Below are 16,477 nucleotides of genomic sequence, written 5' to 3' on the forward strand. Positions count from 1 at the left end.
CAAAAGGCAAAAGCCAATAAGGAAATATTTTGGAAGCACTGTAAAAATTGCTCAGAATAAAGACCAATGGACACTGAAGCCCAAACAAGTCTGTCACCTCCTGACGGGAAGCCAGTTGCTCTTTGTGTCCAATGTTAACTGGAAGGTCCCACCACAAGCCAGAGCTGCTGCAATGTGCGTGGTGTCTGAGCAGCCATAAACCCTCTGGTACATGGCTGCACTGCTCTGAAAGGTCACATTCTGCAACAGAATGTGAAAACGGCGTCTCGCAGAGTGCTCCTGACATAAATGTTCCCTTGCAGAAACCAGAGATGATTATGCCCTTGTAAATGACAAACCTCATTAGAAGAAACAACGTTTGTGCCTTTAACCTTGCCTCTCCATTGCCAATGTACCTCTCCTTTACTTCAACACTCTGGCAGTGACTAGAATATTTAGAGAAAACACAGCTGAAAAGGGACTGATTTTCATTCCTTTTGGCTTTGCTGACAATTAGCAGAGCTGGAAGCCAAGGTACTTTGAACAGGATAAATGAACTTGGGGGTTAGGTGGTCACTTCCTCCTGAATGAACATGAAAACAGATTAGAGGGCTGTTGCACTATGACACTGTCATACTTCTTCATGGCTTTATTTTGCATTTTGCCTACCCTCCATTGACTTTAACCCTCTTAAAAGCACAAAGGAAGAGAGAGAAGAGGAAAAAATTATTTTGTGCATTTTTTATGACATATTTAATGGCTGTTTATTTTTTTTCTTGCTCCTTTCCAGATATTTAATGCTAAGCAGACTGCTCCAAAAATATAATGATATTTTCAGACTAACACACAGAAAGCTATTTCCATTACGTTCCCAGGTCTACCCAAGAGGTGCTCAGAACTGACACTGCAGAAGCTATCTTCAAAACTGAGCCCTGGGAATACTTACAGCCACATTGTACCTGCAAAAACAGGGGGAAAATGAAAATGGCAAAAGGAAATGAAGCCATCAGTGGACTTTGGATGAGCCCAACTGTGTTTTGATTCCAGGTTTAAGGGAAATTTCCATCTTGTATGGGCACATGGCTGCTGGTGTACCACCTTAATTAGTGTCTGTCCAGAAGGAGAGGGTGGTTTATAGGGTCAAGAAGACTCAGATCTATTCCTGGTCTGTGAGATGTGTTTTCCCATAGGACTTCCAGCTAATGAGTTTGTTTCATTATGCCTCAGCTCCCAGCCAGTATGCTCGGAATACAACACATCCTCTCTCTGCTCCTCATCTGCCACATCTATTTGTGATACAATTCTTTAAGGCTGGAAAACCACTGCATCCCACATGTGCTTGTATCATACCAAGTAGAACTGGAGCTCACATTCACCAAGTTTTGAATCCCTGCTGGAAACAACACTGATGATTTTCCAGCCCCCTTGCCTTGGATTTCCACACCAGTAAATTCCTTGTGATGCTCTCAACATGAACATGATATCCAGATCATGTCTTGTCCCAACTTCAATTGGACACTGGTCCCTACCAGGCACTTGGTTTGAGACATTTGGCCTCTGACAACAAAGTGAGATACACAGCTCTGTGTGTTTGTGTGTACACACACGCCCCACAGGTATTTATCAGTGTTCAACAGAGGATCATTTGGCTTTGCGCTCTTCATTCACAAACAACACCTAGGTTCATTCTGTAGACAAAAGGATTTTGTATTCATTTTGTTGACAAACTGACTTGAAACCATAGAGAAAACCCTGTTTGATAGTCCCGGCACATACCTGATTCAGTGGAGAAAATGCAGTCAGCTAACTGTCCAATCAGTTATGTAGGCAAAATGAATTTCACCATAATTCTGTCAACAAAATGCTAACTTGCATAAGTTATTCTCTCAACAAAACAAATTAACTTAAAATCCTTTTGTCTACAAAATAGATGTGTTTAGTGAATTCTTGTAAATACTATGGTCTGTTAGCTTAGCATGTGCAATCCAAACACCTAGCTTAGCTGAGGCAGCGGGTCTTGTCTTATCAGGTAGGGCTGGTCTAGATTCTTTCAGCTTGTCCCTTCTCTGTAAGGTCAGCCCAATAAGATGACCAGTCAGCTGCTGTGCAACATACAAGAAAGTCAACTAGGACCATGCAAGAGAATCTTTTCCCTATTTAATCATTAGTAACTGGCAGGAAGAATTTGACATAAGCCTAAAGAAATCACTGTTCCCCAGAAGAAGAGAGGCTCCATTCTTAGATCTGAAGATTGACATGGAGCTTCCATGACAAACCGTCAGATAAAATAGCAGTTTAATGAGGGACTACAGATGAGATACCTTAGTCAATCTCATACTGAAAGTGTGAAAATGTAATTACTGTGCTTTTAGATATTATGTGTCTCAAGCCTATTATACCTATGGAAAATTTCCTTCTTCCTTTTGTGTTGCTCCAAATTCAAGTTTAAATTCACATATTCACAGCTGGCTTGGAAATGCCAGAAACTAATGCTGAAAGCATTGAAAGCAATCAGAGCACAGGTATTGCCACATGGAGTAAAGTGCACCATATCCTGCTCAAGCCAGTGTAAATGCAAAATGAACTGCTCCAGAATCAATGGCAACTGCCTGCCCTTGAGTTCATGGCAACATTAATAAGGATCTTTCTGGTGTGCCTTCAAGGCACCAGCCACTGCAAAAGAATTCATGTGGTCCCTCTGACATCTCACCTCACAATACACATATGTCCCACCCCAGCCTGCAGCTCAGCTCAGAGCTTTCACGCTCATTTGGACTCAGCTCGAGAGAGCAAAACTCCAAGAGATAAGATAAAGGTGTTGAGCTGATTTTTACAAGTTCATTCTCTGTGCTTTACCAAGCACTGCCTGCCTTGTTGTTCTGCTGCATTTTGATAATAAAGGAACATCGAGATAGTCATGCCTGTATCTTTAGTTATGTCAGTCAAGGAATGTGTCAGGCTGGTGGAAAAATTAAACTCTTAAATCTGTTTTTGCAATATTCTTCCACTAGTATAAACAGGCTTTTTGTCCTCTTTTAGGGGGGTATTGTGGTTACAATGGAGTTAATTTCCAGGTGTGTGGAAAGTGTACTGTAACACAAGAAAAATACCATATTAATATTTAATATAACACTTTATGTGCATGAAAAGAATAAAACCCATTCAAATGCAAATGCAGCCTGCAAGGATGGATAAAGTTTTATGCTTTTTCAGTAACATCTTCATTTTGCTGAAGACCAACTTAGGCTTGGGCGAGCCAAGAGCGCCTGTGTGTGTGCAGTTCCAGACACACAGAGTCTGCCTCTGGCCAAAGTCCTGCTCAGTAGTTGAGACACTTTTGCAATACTGTCTTGTTACAGCACTCATTGAAATACAGTGGGTTTATTAATCCCTTCAGAACCACATGTTGTAGCCCCAGAGGGAGGAAGCCTGCTGCAGTATGAGAGCACCTTATGAGACTTTAACAGAGCAGCCAAAACTGTGGGATTGTTCCCTATGGCTCTTCTGGGCAACAATTCTTTTTCTGTGACATGCTCTGAATGTACCAAGTATAATAAATGGCCTATCCTGGGATTTTCAATGAGATTCCTATGTGCTAGATATCCAGCTCCTTCTGAATTGCAGTAGATCTGGGTCTCTAACCACCACAAAGCTTTTTTAACATCCCCAGCCTTAAAGAATGCATTTTGCCAACCACATTTCAGGCACAGCCTAATAGTAACTAATTAAAGAGGCTTGTAAATAGTACACAAATATTTGCAACTCATTCTAGAACACAAACATAATCATCAGCTTAACAAGAAGATTCCCTAGCAAACAGTAGCAGAGGTTTGGGGAATGTATAGCAAGGAAACCAGTTATGCTTTAACTGGTGTCACCTCACCTCTGCCTATCATGGAACTACTCTTAATCCACCTAATCTTGTAGAATATAGCACTGGCCAAGGGCATGCCTTTCTCAATCTTCTTCAGATAGATTTCTTATTTCATAATGGCTCCACCACAGTGAATGTCTTTAACATGTCTTCCAAACAGATCCAGATGGAGTAATGCATGAAAGTGGAAAAAATAACCTTGCAGTGAAGGCATCACAATAGCAGAGTTCAACATCTCAATGTGGCACATATATTTAAAGTTACTTTGAGCAGGTTATGTCATAAGGTTCATTTTATTTCATGACAGGCTTCAGTCTCTCTCCAACACTGTTCCCCCTCAAGGATTTAGCAGGGCTTTTTCTCCTACTCTGGCTTGGATTATATTAGACCCTTGACTCCTTTGGGTTTACTCAAATATAAGGAAAACCAAAGACTATGCACTACAGAAAGACTTTAAGGCATGTAATGCTGCTGTCCTGGGGGTCACCCCTTGGCACCACTCACGAGGACAACCTTCAGGGGATCTAGCACTTCTCTGCCTCTGCACCAGTCCTTGCTGAACCAAGCAATGGCAGTAAAGTGGTCAAAGACCTTAGCCTGTGCTCAGGTTTGGGCAATGCTCCACACCCAGACCTTAAGGAAATAGTTACCCAAGTCTGCAAGGAGGCAGAAAATACTAACAGCTCAGACAACAGGAGCAAGCAAGCACTGGGAAAGTAAGTCAACAAGGAAGTAAAATGCTGGAAGACATACATTTGTTTGCTTGTTTTTTAACTCAGATATCCCAAACTCTCCAACACCTTAACTTGGGAATTCCCCTTTGTGAAGGAGAACTTCGGAGGACATAAACAAATGGAAATTCATATGGAAATAAACAACCAAATATACATGAGGAAGGGAAGGGAAGGAAAGGAGTGATTCATTATTATGGCTTACATATCATTATGCATTCATAAAATCCAAGGTAATATATTTTTCTTCACTGCTCGGATAATAAATCATCATTCGATTACATAAGGAGAATATCTGGATGGAACAGCAGCCTTTCTGAAAAACACTCCTGGCAGATGAATGACAGGAAAATTTATGGAGGATTCTGTAGCCTGACTGTCCTGCCTCCAGGAGAAAAGACTGCCAACATCTAAACATTTCCTGACAATTCTCACAGCAGACACCAGCCTTGATGGAGTGAGGTTTTTAGACCTCCCTTGGCTTGATTTTCATTATCCCTTCTTTGGCAGCCTCCAGAACGTCTAATAGCAGTGCAAAGAGGTTAGAAAGAGCCATCCAAGCTGCTACTGAGCCTGTGCTAGCAGGCTTGTCTCTAGGATCTATGAAAAATATACTGCTGTGTTCCCCACTTAGTTAGAATTGTCCAATCAAAGAGATCCCTCAAGGGTCACTAGTATTCGTATTCATCCATCCAGTTTAGGGGCTGCTTGCTGCTTTTTAGTTTATCTTCATTCCATCTCTCACCCTTGTTTTTATAGACAAACAATTTCTTTCCCCTTTTATAAACAAAGCTATTCGGCTCTTCTTTTCACATTTAGTGCCTTTAAGCCACCCTTCATTTTTCCTCCCATTAGAGTCACAGCAAGGGGTAAGATTGAAAATCTGGTCACCCAGGCAAAATATCCCAAGAGAGAGGGTTGGCAACTGAAGCAAAAGGGACAGCAGAAGGCTGCTATGTGCAGAGTTGATCCTTGCTGCCATAAGAGCAGCCAACTGGGAGGCAAGCCCTAGATTGCTTTTCACACTTGCTTCTGGAATGAAATTGCTGTCTCCTTTTAGGAGCAGCTAAAGAGAACCAATGTCCCTCCAGATCTGTGGTCCCACTTTAACAAAAGCACTAAAGCTCAGTGCTTCTGGTGGAAGAGTATCACTGAGCATTTCTTCCAACAGGAGCAAGCCTTGGAAATGTAGTTTTAATCTGGGAATTGCCAGTTCTAAGTTGGGAAGACAAATTACATCCCTGCACTGGGGTTTGTGTCTTTGCACTGCTCAGCTGCAAATAACCAACACAGAGTCTGACTCAGAAGAGGCCTTTTTCTTTAGAAGGGCCAACTAAGATTATCAGGGAAGGGACTGAAAATATGGGCTAGGATCTCTGTCAGCTAAGATTAGATGCCTACCTTTAAACTAGACATGGAGAGCCCCCCTTCACAGGTGCCAGAGAGAAGCAGAGCATCCCCCCTCCTCCTAAGGCAAACATCTGAAACAGATCAGATGAATCATGCTCTAGAAATGCCTATAACTTATAAAGAAAGCCTGGATAAGTAGCTCATCTGCTGCCATCCGAAGTAGAAGTAATTGGATGCATTAGCTTGAAAGCAAAAAGAGAAGGCTCTCTTTCCCACTGGTTTGCAGTTTTGGGTGGCACCACAGACAGAACAAAAGTCTGTTTGGCTTCCTGTGGTTTTCTGCATGGGAGGCGTTTTACCGCCTGCTCTCAGTGTCCAGATTTCAAGGGCTGCACAAAATATAACATTGTGAAAAATCAAACTCAAAGCTTCCTTCCAAATTGCATTTCCACTGGGCATTAGCCAATACCATCCATCCAAAACATTAAAGACCCCTAAAGGTCACCCTACACAAAGGAATTTGAGATGTTTTCCAATGGAATCTTCCAAGAATACCAACAGTTGTAAAATACAGTTTGTCATTTGTTAGAAGACATTTGGGCAACACATGCAATAGAGTAAATTCCATCAATAACACGAACACAAAGCTTTGATGGGTCACATTAGTCTTGGAAAAATCTCAAGTCTTCCACTCATGCTGCCATATGGAGAGGTGCTCTCCAGGGTCTGTTCTACTCACCAACTCTTGCAGTCCTTGTCCCAGAGGTCTAACAGCCATCATTACACTAGGACATGAGAGAATGACATGGATTTCTGCTACTGAAAATCTCTTCTCAAGGCCCTCTCTGCTGAGGTGCACTCAGTGTTCTTGAATTCCCTGGACTGTCTACGCTGCTGAGACTAGCAGGGCTGGAAAGGCAAACAGGTTCTTAGCCTTTACTGTGCACTGTGTACAGACCTCAAAATCTGCATTCTCTGGATGCCAAACAGCATTTTACATCCATTTTGGCCTTCCTGCAATTGCATATAGCTCAAGGATATATATTTCCGCTAACTCATCCCCAGGTGAAATCTATTCTGTGGAACAGACAAACCTTTGGCACCTCTCTGCATTACTGTATCATTTGGCAGGATAGGATGCAAGTGTGTTTCACACTTGATGCAGAAAAGTATCTGCTTTGAGTTTCCACTCAGCTGTGATTTGTCAGTGGATAGAAATCTCATCTCTGAAGCCCTGGGGCCTCAGCTAAACACAGTGATGTTACAGATTTTATTAGCACTTTCAGAAAGGTAATCTAACACTAGATTAGCATTAAATGGTCCAGCAAAGTAGACACATGAAGGCACCTGTAAACATCCTCCAGTGGCCTTGATAGCAAGAATAGTTGGATTTTTAGGCAAAGAGTATTTGGATGCACTGAGGTGCTGCTTTGCTTTGTATCCAAACTACTGGGTAATTAATGTCTTGGTGAGTTCTCTTCCTCATCAAAGCTAAAATGACTTGAAATATCATATGGGTTGCTAATGGATGACTAAGTAAAGCTAAATTGTAAAATGATCATTGCACTTTGGTCTCTTGCTGAATACATGGATTCCCTAATATGAGAAATGTGATCAGGAAACAATCTGCTACTAAGAAGGCAATCCGAATCCCCTTCGGGGCACAGGCTGCAAGAGCACAGTGGTGAGGATGATATATTAGCATTTCAAGAAGAGTCTGAAATCAGTACAGAGGATGCCGCTGAGGAATAGCTACAATTGCTTTATCTTTACCTGCTAATATTGCTGGGAAAATTGCAATATTGGGAAATCGCAGGAAGACCAAACACCTCACTTATATTGAATTGGATCTCCAACTCTGCGGGACCTATCCAGAGCCCACAGGATGTGATATTCTACAATTAAAAGTAAGGATTTCAGGCCAGGATAGGCTAAAGAGAGACACTGAGGTCAGTATTTTTAGAAGGAGACACCATATCTGAGTGACCCACTGGATACTCCTTACAGTGGTGTGATTTACTAAGGATGAGGCTTCCATTACTTGCCTATCATATCTTACAGGGACTGAATGTCCTCAGAAATTGTCCAAAAAAAATGCTCAAAGTGGTGGTGATTTGTTGGTTGGTATTTTTTAATGTGCAGTAAGTCCTGGATTCCTTCATGTGAAATCTCAAGTTTCCTCCATGAGGACAGAACTAAGACCTGGATTTGGTTTTTGTAACAACGAGGAGTTGGAAGGACTTATATATATAAGATAAAACAGTGCATAATAGGATATTTCAGGGTAGTAAAAAAAGAGCTTAAGTGACTTTCTAAAGAGCTTGAGTGATTTATAGGTTCTTGGGCTCTTGAGACCTATCTGAAACACCAGTGACTTTCTGCTGTAGGCATAGTTAATAAAACTTGAATTTCTAATCTTGGGATTACCCCAAATGGAAGTTTTAACTAATCAAAATATCCAACTGATACATCAAAGCAATTGACAGCTCCAAACACTTGCACGATCACCAACGGGCTGAAGTTACACAGAGCAATTTGAAAAATGCATCAAAAGCATGCACCAAACTGTTTTCATTTCTCTTCTAAGTAAATGATATGTTCTAGTCACCTGGCATAAGAATAAGTCTCTTGGATGTCATACAAGAAATGAAATGATCAAATACACCCATACTTTCTTTTAAACAGAAACAAACATTAAGGAAGAATTACTTTGGAGGAAAAATGAAAGCTTGCCAATACTTATTAAAGTTATTTGCTGTGGTTTATACCACAGCACTGCCACGTGTCCTGATGCAAATCATTGAGTGAACTCTGGCATGTGCACATGGTGAGATATGGTCCCCAAAACAGGCTCACAGTTGAACAGACAAAACAGGATGACTCTATGTGGAGCTACTGACCCACTCTTGGGTGCCATCAGGGAACGGGCATTGGTAGAGCACCAGCCTGGTGCTTCTCCAGCCTGCCCACACCCCCATGGCTCAGCTTTCAGCATCTCCTTCAATGACACTATCCCCACACACACACATACACACACACACACACACACACTGACAAAGCATTCAGCACAGCACTGCACCCCATTTAAACAACTATTTCCTAACTTACAATGGACCTGGGGCTTTGCCAAAGCTCTCCCATACAAAACCACTGCTTCAAAAAAATCTCCCAATATCCTACTTGATTGCATATGCAACAGTTCTACCTCTCTCTCATACAGTACATACCTCTTTCTACACAGACAATGATTTATTATGTTAGCAATAGAAAGCTGCAATAATAGGCCAATGAAAATAGCTCAAATTGTAGCCACTTTGCCTAGCAATTATACATGTGACACTCTCATTTATCTGCTAGTCCAGCAGCTTCATTTACGTCCCAGCTTAATGGTTAATTGTGGAAGTGCACTTCACTGTAACTGCAGCAGGGCAGAGCCAAGGCTGGACTACATACCTTGACAGAAAAAGCCCCTTTTAATAATTCATTATGCAATCAAACCAGCCAGCAGCAAGCAAGAACAGTGAAGAGAGGGAAAACATCACAGTCTTGATGTGGAAATAAAGCATCGGTCTGGTAAGATGCAGATGATGCAGGTGACGTACAGAGTATACTGTCATCCAACTCCTACACCAACAGGAGGTATAAGGATAGAGCCCACATTGTATAATAATATCAGTATCTACACATTTAAATGTCTTCAAGTGGCTGAAAAATCCAGGGGGAGAGTTGTTATTTGTTCTTTTTGTTTGTACTTTAGATTTTGCTTCACACAGTTCAACTGGGCTTTGGAGATCTTATTTCTCTTTAGTTGTAAGGGTAGAAAATGTCTTAAAACAAAACTAAAAACCCCAAACCCAATAAAACCAAGCCAATAGTCACAGGAATTTCAGTGAAGGAAAATTAAACCAACAATTCCTATGAGAAGGATGATGAAAATTAATTGGAAGAGATGGCAGTGCTGTTTCTGCATCAGGAGAGCAGAATTTTTCAATGTCCATAGTAAAATGATGATTTACAACTCCGCAGTGAAGAAAATTTATACACTGACCAAAACGTTGGGAGGGTTTAGATCAGGTCAGGGACTTCCTGATCACATTTTGCTTTTGTCAGAAAAGTGTTGACTCATTGGAATTGCATCTGTTATTTACCACTGCAAGTTTGAACAGTGCTTTATGGCTGTCTGGATTCCTCAGGTCCTGAATGAAATAGCTGATCAAAACCAGAGAGGTGTAGAGCAGAAACAGCAGCTAAAGCACTTGGCTGAGATATCAGAGACTAAGTTACTGAGCCCGGGCTGACCTGGACAGGTAGGAAAGTTCATTGTGTAACATGCAGGCAAAGGACTCTGATCATATGACCCCTGTTCTGTTTTGCTCAGGGTCTAAGCAAAAAAGCACAATGTCCTTCTTTCTCTCTGCATGAAGAATTGAAGGTTTTCCAAAATCTAAGTCGCAAGGACAGGAAAAAATCAGCCCCTCTTGTGATGGTCTTGCACAGATCCAAAACCCATCAAAGGCAATGGCAGACTTACTTTCCCTGTAACTTGAGCAAGTCAAAGATGGGGGTCTCTTGTTTGTCTTAAATTAATACCCATGGTTCCTGTTTTAGGTGTGCATCTAGTACCAAGCATTAGCTTCTTGCATAGATGTTTTGACTGTAGACACCTCATGGGCCATGGCTCATAAAACACAAGGCAGTGCTAAGATACGCTTCAAACAAGCCAAGGGTGGTAGCCAGAACATTTGCAGCACAAAGGTGACATTTTTTGGAAAGTGGATGATGAACCATAATCTTAAAATAAGCATTGAAAACATGTACCCTGCTATTCTACTGACCCTTGCATGCTACATGCAATAAATAGTGTTCATTTCTGCATGCATGGTGGTGCACCTTCCTCAAGTAAGATACATATACATGGTATCACATGATGTTGCATGAAGATATCAGGCTCATTCACATCACACTAGAAATCAATGCAGAACTGAGGAGACCTGTCTGTCTCCCATGTTGTTTCAACTAAGGGGACTTTGAGAAACTTGGGAGTGGGCTGAATGAAACCACACAAAACTCATCGAGTAGAAGGAGAGTCTTGGGTAGGTGGGGTGAATCACCCCATGCAGCATCACCACTGGCTGAGTGAAAGGGCAGCTGGGGCTGTGCCAGACACAAAGTTGCAGTGGTGGGCTCCCATTATAAGCAAGGCAAGCTGCCTATTAGGATGGCCTGATACTGGCAGGATACTGCCCTTTACACGGTGCTTCAACGTTGCAACTGTGATGTTGTGCCCAGTTTTGGATCCTTAGAAACCACAGAAGCCAGGGGAGGGTAGGCAGGGATAAGGGTTCGGGGTATAAGGGAGAACTGGAGAGAATTAAGCTTGTTTAGCCTGACAAAGTGGAGCCTAGAGCTACTTGAAAGGAGTTATGGGGAGCCAAATCCTTCCCAGTAGTGGCAGAGAGTGAAAGACAGGATGGTGGCCACAAGATGTAGCTTAGGAGATAAAGACTGGCCACTAGAAAGAGTTGTTTCACCAAGACAACAGTGCAGCCCTAAAATAGGTGCCTCTAGAGGTGGTGGAATGTGCATCCTTGGAGAATTTCCATGAGTTGGCTGGAGAGAGCTGGGGCTGGCTTGGTCTAGTGTTGGCAACTGTCCTGCTCCAAGCAGAAGGCTGAACTAGAGCCCTACAGAGAGCTCCCCCAGCCACCACTGACATTCTGGGGCTCCTTGTTTTTTCATGAGACATTAAGTCAAACACTGCAAAGATAAATTGTACATTGAAAGTAAATCATCTGAGAGACTAAGAAACATGTCGAAGTTACTTCATGCATATGAAATTCCCTGATGCAATCTAGACAGCTAATCACTTCTGGGGCTAACCAGGTCTGCACATTACTGAGATGCAATTTTGGAGACGGAAAAAGGTCTTGAGGGGTGGTCAGACGTGACCGAACAGCAGTAGCAGTGACTCCCTACTGGAAAACCCAACAGCCATTTCTGAAGCGAAATATTTGGCCATGACACTGGGGACAGGACAGTGCAAGTACCCATCTGGAATTTGCAGCACAAAAATCAGAGTCACCTATCCCTGGGAACAGGAAGAACAGCAGCACAGTTTTTAGTGCATGATCTAAAATGCATGGTCTTCCAGTGTTACCCATGCTATTCAGACTCTAAAGATAACTGTTGCTAGACAGTATTCCTCCTTTTCTGAATGAGCTGCAATCTCTCTTGAGACACGCTGTAATTACTGTAACTGTACAACAAGGTATAATTCTCTGTCTTACAAGAACAATGTTCAAGTTCAGATAATCATTTACAGAAAATATCGAAATCAGAGGGCCCAAATCCTCTCATGGCCAGGTTTGACAGGCATCATGTGAGCTAAGATCATCGAGAACAACATTATTGGAGGAAGTTTGTCAACCAAATCATTCTAATTAGTTAGTTTTACAATTAGTTTTAATTGTAAAACATCACAAATTTGGGTGGGAGCTGCAGATTTCAAGACAAAAATGATCATTTATATAGTCCACATAGACTTGCTCAGCTGTAAATCACTGATGCATCGCATAAAATCACCCCAAGTAGAAAACATCATCTTGTGCATTACCAGGAGCAGCAGAGGCAACTTACTCGCCCTTTCTAATCCTTTACTAACTTAACTGCATAATCATCTCACTGAGCACTGAACCTCAGAGCTCTGAGGGCTCTGTCTTCTGTTGTTAGTTTCTAAAAGCACAGGGAAGATCCTCCCCAAGTGGGATTTGCATCACTAATTATTATGGAATAATGAGGAACAACAGATGCCAACTTTTGGACTCACTGAGCCTGGTAAGATTCCCAAGGGCTCTGAGTTTTGGAAATGTTGAAATTCTACTTTTCAATTGAGTGGGAGCTGGATTCCTGTCACTAAGAGCCATGTGATGGCATTGGGATTACAGTGACACACCGCTGCAGCTAAGGCTACACTGACCCATCCAAACACTCAAAATTAATACATCTCCCTCAGTGATTTTTTAGACATGGTCTATAATTTCACATTTTAATGGAAACAACCCATGAGTCAATAATAGGGCTTTCACAGCATTATAAATGACACAATATTGCTCTAAAATAGGCTGCAGATTTTAGAGAGAGGGTTGTGGGGTTTTTTTTTGTTCCAGTGTAGTTACATAGTAACAGAAAGGTTTTAAAAAGAAAAAGACCCTTTTGTAAGTGAAGGAAGACTTGCCAACAGTAAGTTTTGCTATACTTGAGAATATTATACGACATTAAGTGTGACTTACAAGCAGGAGTTGCCTCTGGAGGTTTCAATAGTTGCTCTGGAATACTGAATTCAAGCAGAATTTCTGGACTCAGATGAAAAATGTAAGTCAACACTGTTTCTCCTACAAGCCACCGACTAAATCTTACCCATCTGCGACACCAGCAGGGTGACATATTGCCCTCACATACAGCTCAATTTAAGCTGGAAAATACTAAACCAAACCTAACAACTGAGCGAATAATTAAGCATAAAGAAGCACAATTTCCATTTCCTTCAAAAGAAGAGGTGGAAGCTTTGCTGAACTCACAGCCACTCTGTGAGCGACGCCCAGTGCCTACACCACTGCCAGCAGCCAAAGGCACACATCAGACACCAACATACGTGTTGGAAGAACTTACAGCAGTGACACTTCCTGAAGTTGGCCACCAACTGACCGCTTGGATAAAGGTGTTTCATGAGCATGAGAAGGAATGAGGCTAAGGACAGATCTCAGCCTCTGTGCAGCTCTGGGGCAGACACTTAAAGGCAGCTCCAGAAAGTCCAAATCAGTTGTTGAGACCCACAGAGGTCATCAATACCTATGTGAAGAGAAGACTATTGTGGTTTAGACTGCATTCTGGTTGGGTAAGACCTAAAGAGCTTCCTGGTAGCAAAAGGTTTAACAAAACTATAAACCCTAAGTACATTGACTTGAAACCTGGTAAGACTGCTCTGTCCTCCAGTGGTACAACTGGCCATAAAGGTTCATGGAAAAGTAATACAACAAAGAGCTGGAGAAGGTTGTCCTGGGGAGTGTTCACTCAGCTCTCCATAACACTTCTACTATTATCAGTTGACAAATCAGCTTCTTTCTGAAAACAAATCACAATCCCAAAGCCCCTTCTGAAGGATCCTCTCTGCAGGTTACACTAACAGCCTAAAGAGCTTCTAAACCAGTCACAAAAAGGCTGTAAAAGAGGGACAACGCAATATCTACAATGAAGCCACAGAAACTCTGAAATAAATTTGGTTTTGATTAAAAGAGGGCCTGTGACTCTGGGATGCCTAGACCAGTAAGTCTTGACTCCCCCTGCTCCAGCATTGCTGCAAGGTTGCATCACTTAGTTCTTCAGGGTACCAGGATTTTCATACATATATATTATGGCTTCTTTATAATAATTACAAAGCAATTCTGAAACTGAAAAAAAACCATACAAGGACAATCCAGATCCTGTCTGGGAAGCTACCTCCTACCAGCACCATCTTAATAGACCTGGGGAACTCCATACATTTCCAGCTCTACCCCTAATCCACAACCCTATGTTGCTCCCATACATCCCATACATCTGCAACATACATCTTTAGAACATGCTTTCCTGTGATAATCCCACCTAAGCAGCTGTTTCCTCATCCTCATCCTTTACCTGGCCAGCATCCCACTTCTGCCCCCAAACTCAGCAGGCAGGGTACTGATCTCACAGTTTGGTCTCTGTCCTCCATTTGTTGCAGAGACCTAAAACAAAAGTGTTTTGCAGAAACACCTCATTTCTGTGCCTAACAACCCTTTCTCGGGTGGGCTAAGCCATGCATATGATCCCAATCAAGTCAGATAATGAAGACTGTGAAACTAATTTAAATGATCAGGATCAAATGCCATAACTCCCATTTTCAAATGTATGGTTTCTGCCTGATCTGTTTATATGCAATTAATCTACAAACAAGTGATAACAATCCACACATGAAAGTTTCTATCACTCTCTTGAAAGCAGCATTTGGATAGTTGTGTACCTCAAAAGTTTTTAGTGCCACCTCTAAATCACAAGCTCAGATTACAATGATATGGTTTTAGATGCATCTGTATCTCCCCTCTATGCAGGGGCTTGAGGAATAATTGGTTTTCTGGTTCAGCTGCTGAACCAAAAAACTATAGAGTGAAAATAAGAAGTTAAACAAACAGCCCTGGATCAAACAGAACCTCCCCACCAAATCACTTCATTTGACATTCCATCTGCTCTGAAGTGTCTTGTTCCACCTGCTTGTGTGGAAAGGAAATGAAATACTAACTTTATTAAAACAGATCAGGGAAGCCTTATGGCTGGGAGTCTGCCTTTCATCCAAGTGTTTTAACATCTATGTGGATGACAGCACTCTTCTGCAAGAGAGTGCTGGAGAGGGTCTTCACCATCCTGGCTCGGTGCAATGGAGAAAGTAATGGAGAGACAGCATGAAGAAGACTCCTGGCAGCAGTGAATAGGACACTTCCCTAGAAGCTTGTGCACCAACTGCTGTAAATGCCTACTGAATACTGAAAAAACAACATCAGAGACAGGCTGAGGACACCTTGCCCCAGGGCAATAAATTTCTCTGGTAGTGACAGCAAAAGTAGAGTTTAGACCAAGCTAGAAACCAACCTGAGACTTGCTTGCTGAATCAATATGCTAACTCCTAAACTTTACAGCAGCATATTTACTCTGGAACTATGCATGTCCAGTTCAAATAAAATCAAACTTGACTTCAGGGTGGCTGAAACCTCACTTAATATTTGCTCCAAACTATGTCTGCCTTTACCTGTCTTAAACACTCAGGTACAAGCTACCCACTGAAAGTGCTGCAAAGTGAGGAAACTTTTGTCACTGCCTGAGATATATATGCTTCGGTGCAGGGGCAGACCTTGGTTTATCAGCCTGTATTATGACTTATGTGCTGGTCTCTTACAGGGGAGGTTGCTCTTTATAGGAGCTGAACACGCAGAGAAAGTGATCACAGCTAATAGTGGTCCTGATTGCCACACATTTAATGTCAGCTCTCAGAAGTTTTGATACCTCAGCTCCTACACTCACAGGATTAGGAAATTACATTTTCATTAAAAAGTAGTTTCCAATTTCCATGAAGCTGAAGGAAAACCTACAAATGTAATTATCTCGTATCCCAAGAACCCATTCCTCCACCAACAGGCAATGAAACTATCAGCAAGTTATACCTTTAACAGCTCCCAGCACTCACCAAATAATGACCTTCACTGTACTTGCAGCAGAGAGCGCAGCATCACCACGCTGGAATTCCCTTAGCAGCCAATAACACATAGTCTTTGTCTCCTTCCTTTTCATTAGTCAAACCTCTCACATAAAGTTGTCTGAATTCCCAAAGTCCACATGCAAAGCTCAGGAAAATCAGGAACTTGGACTATTCTTTTAATTTCTCCTGCATTAGCTCTCATCTCAGTAGCTCTGCTGCTATTTCCACTGTGTTTGCACCAGCAGCTAAGCAGAACCTTTTGATAACATTTGCAACTCA

The sequence above is a fragment of the Melopsittacus undulatus genome, chromosome 8 (assembly GCF_012275295.1).
Source record: "Melopsittacus undulatus isolate bMelUnd1 chromosome 8, bMelUnd1.mat.Z, whole genome shotgun sequence".
Classification (NCBI taxonomy): domain Eukaryota; kingdom Metazoa; phylum Chordata; class Aves; order Psittaciformes; family Psittaculidae; genus Melopsittacus; species Melopsittacus undulatus.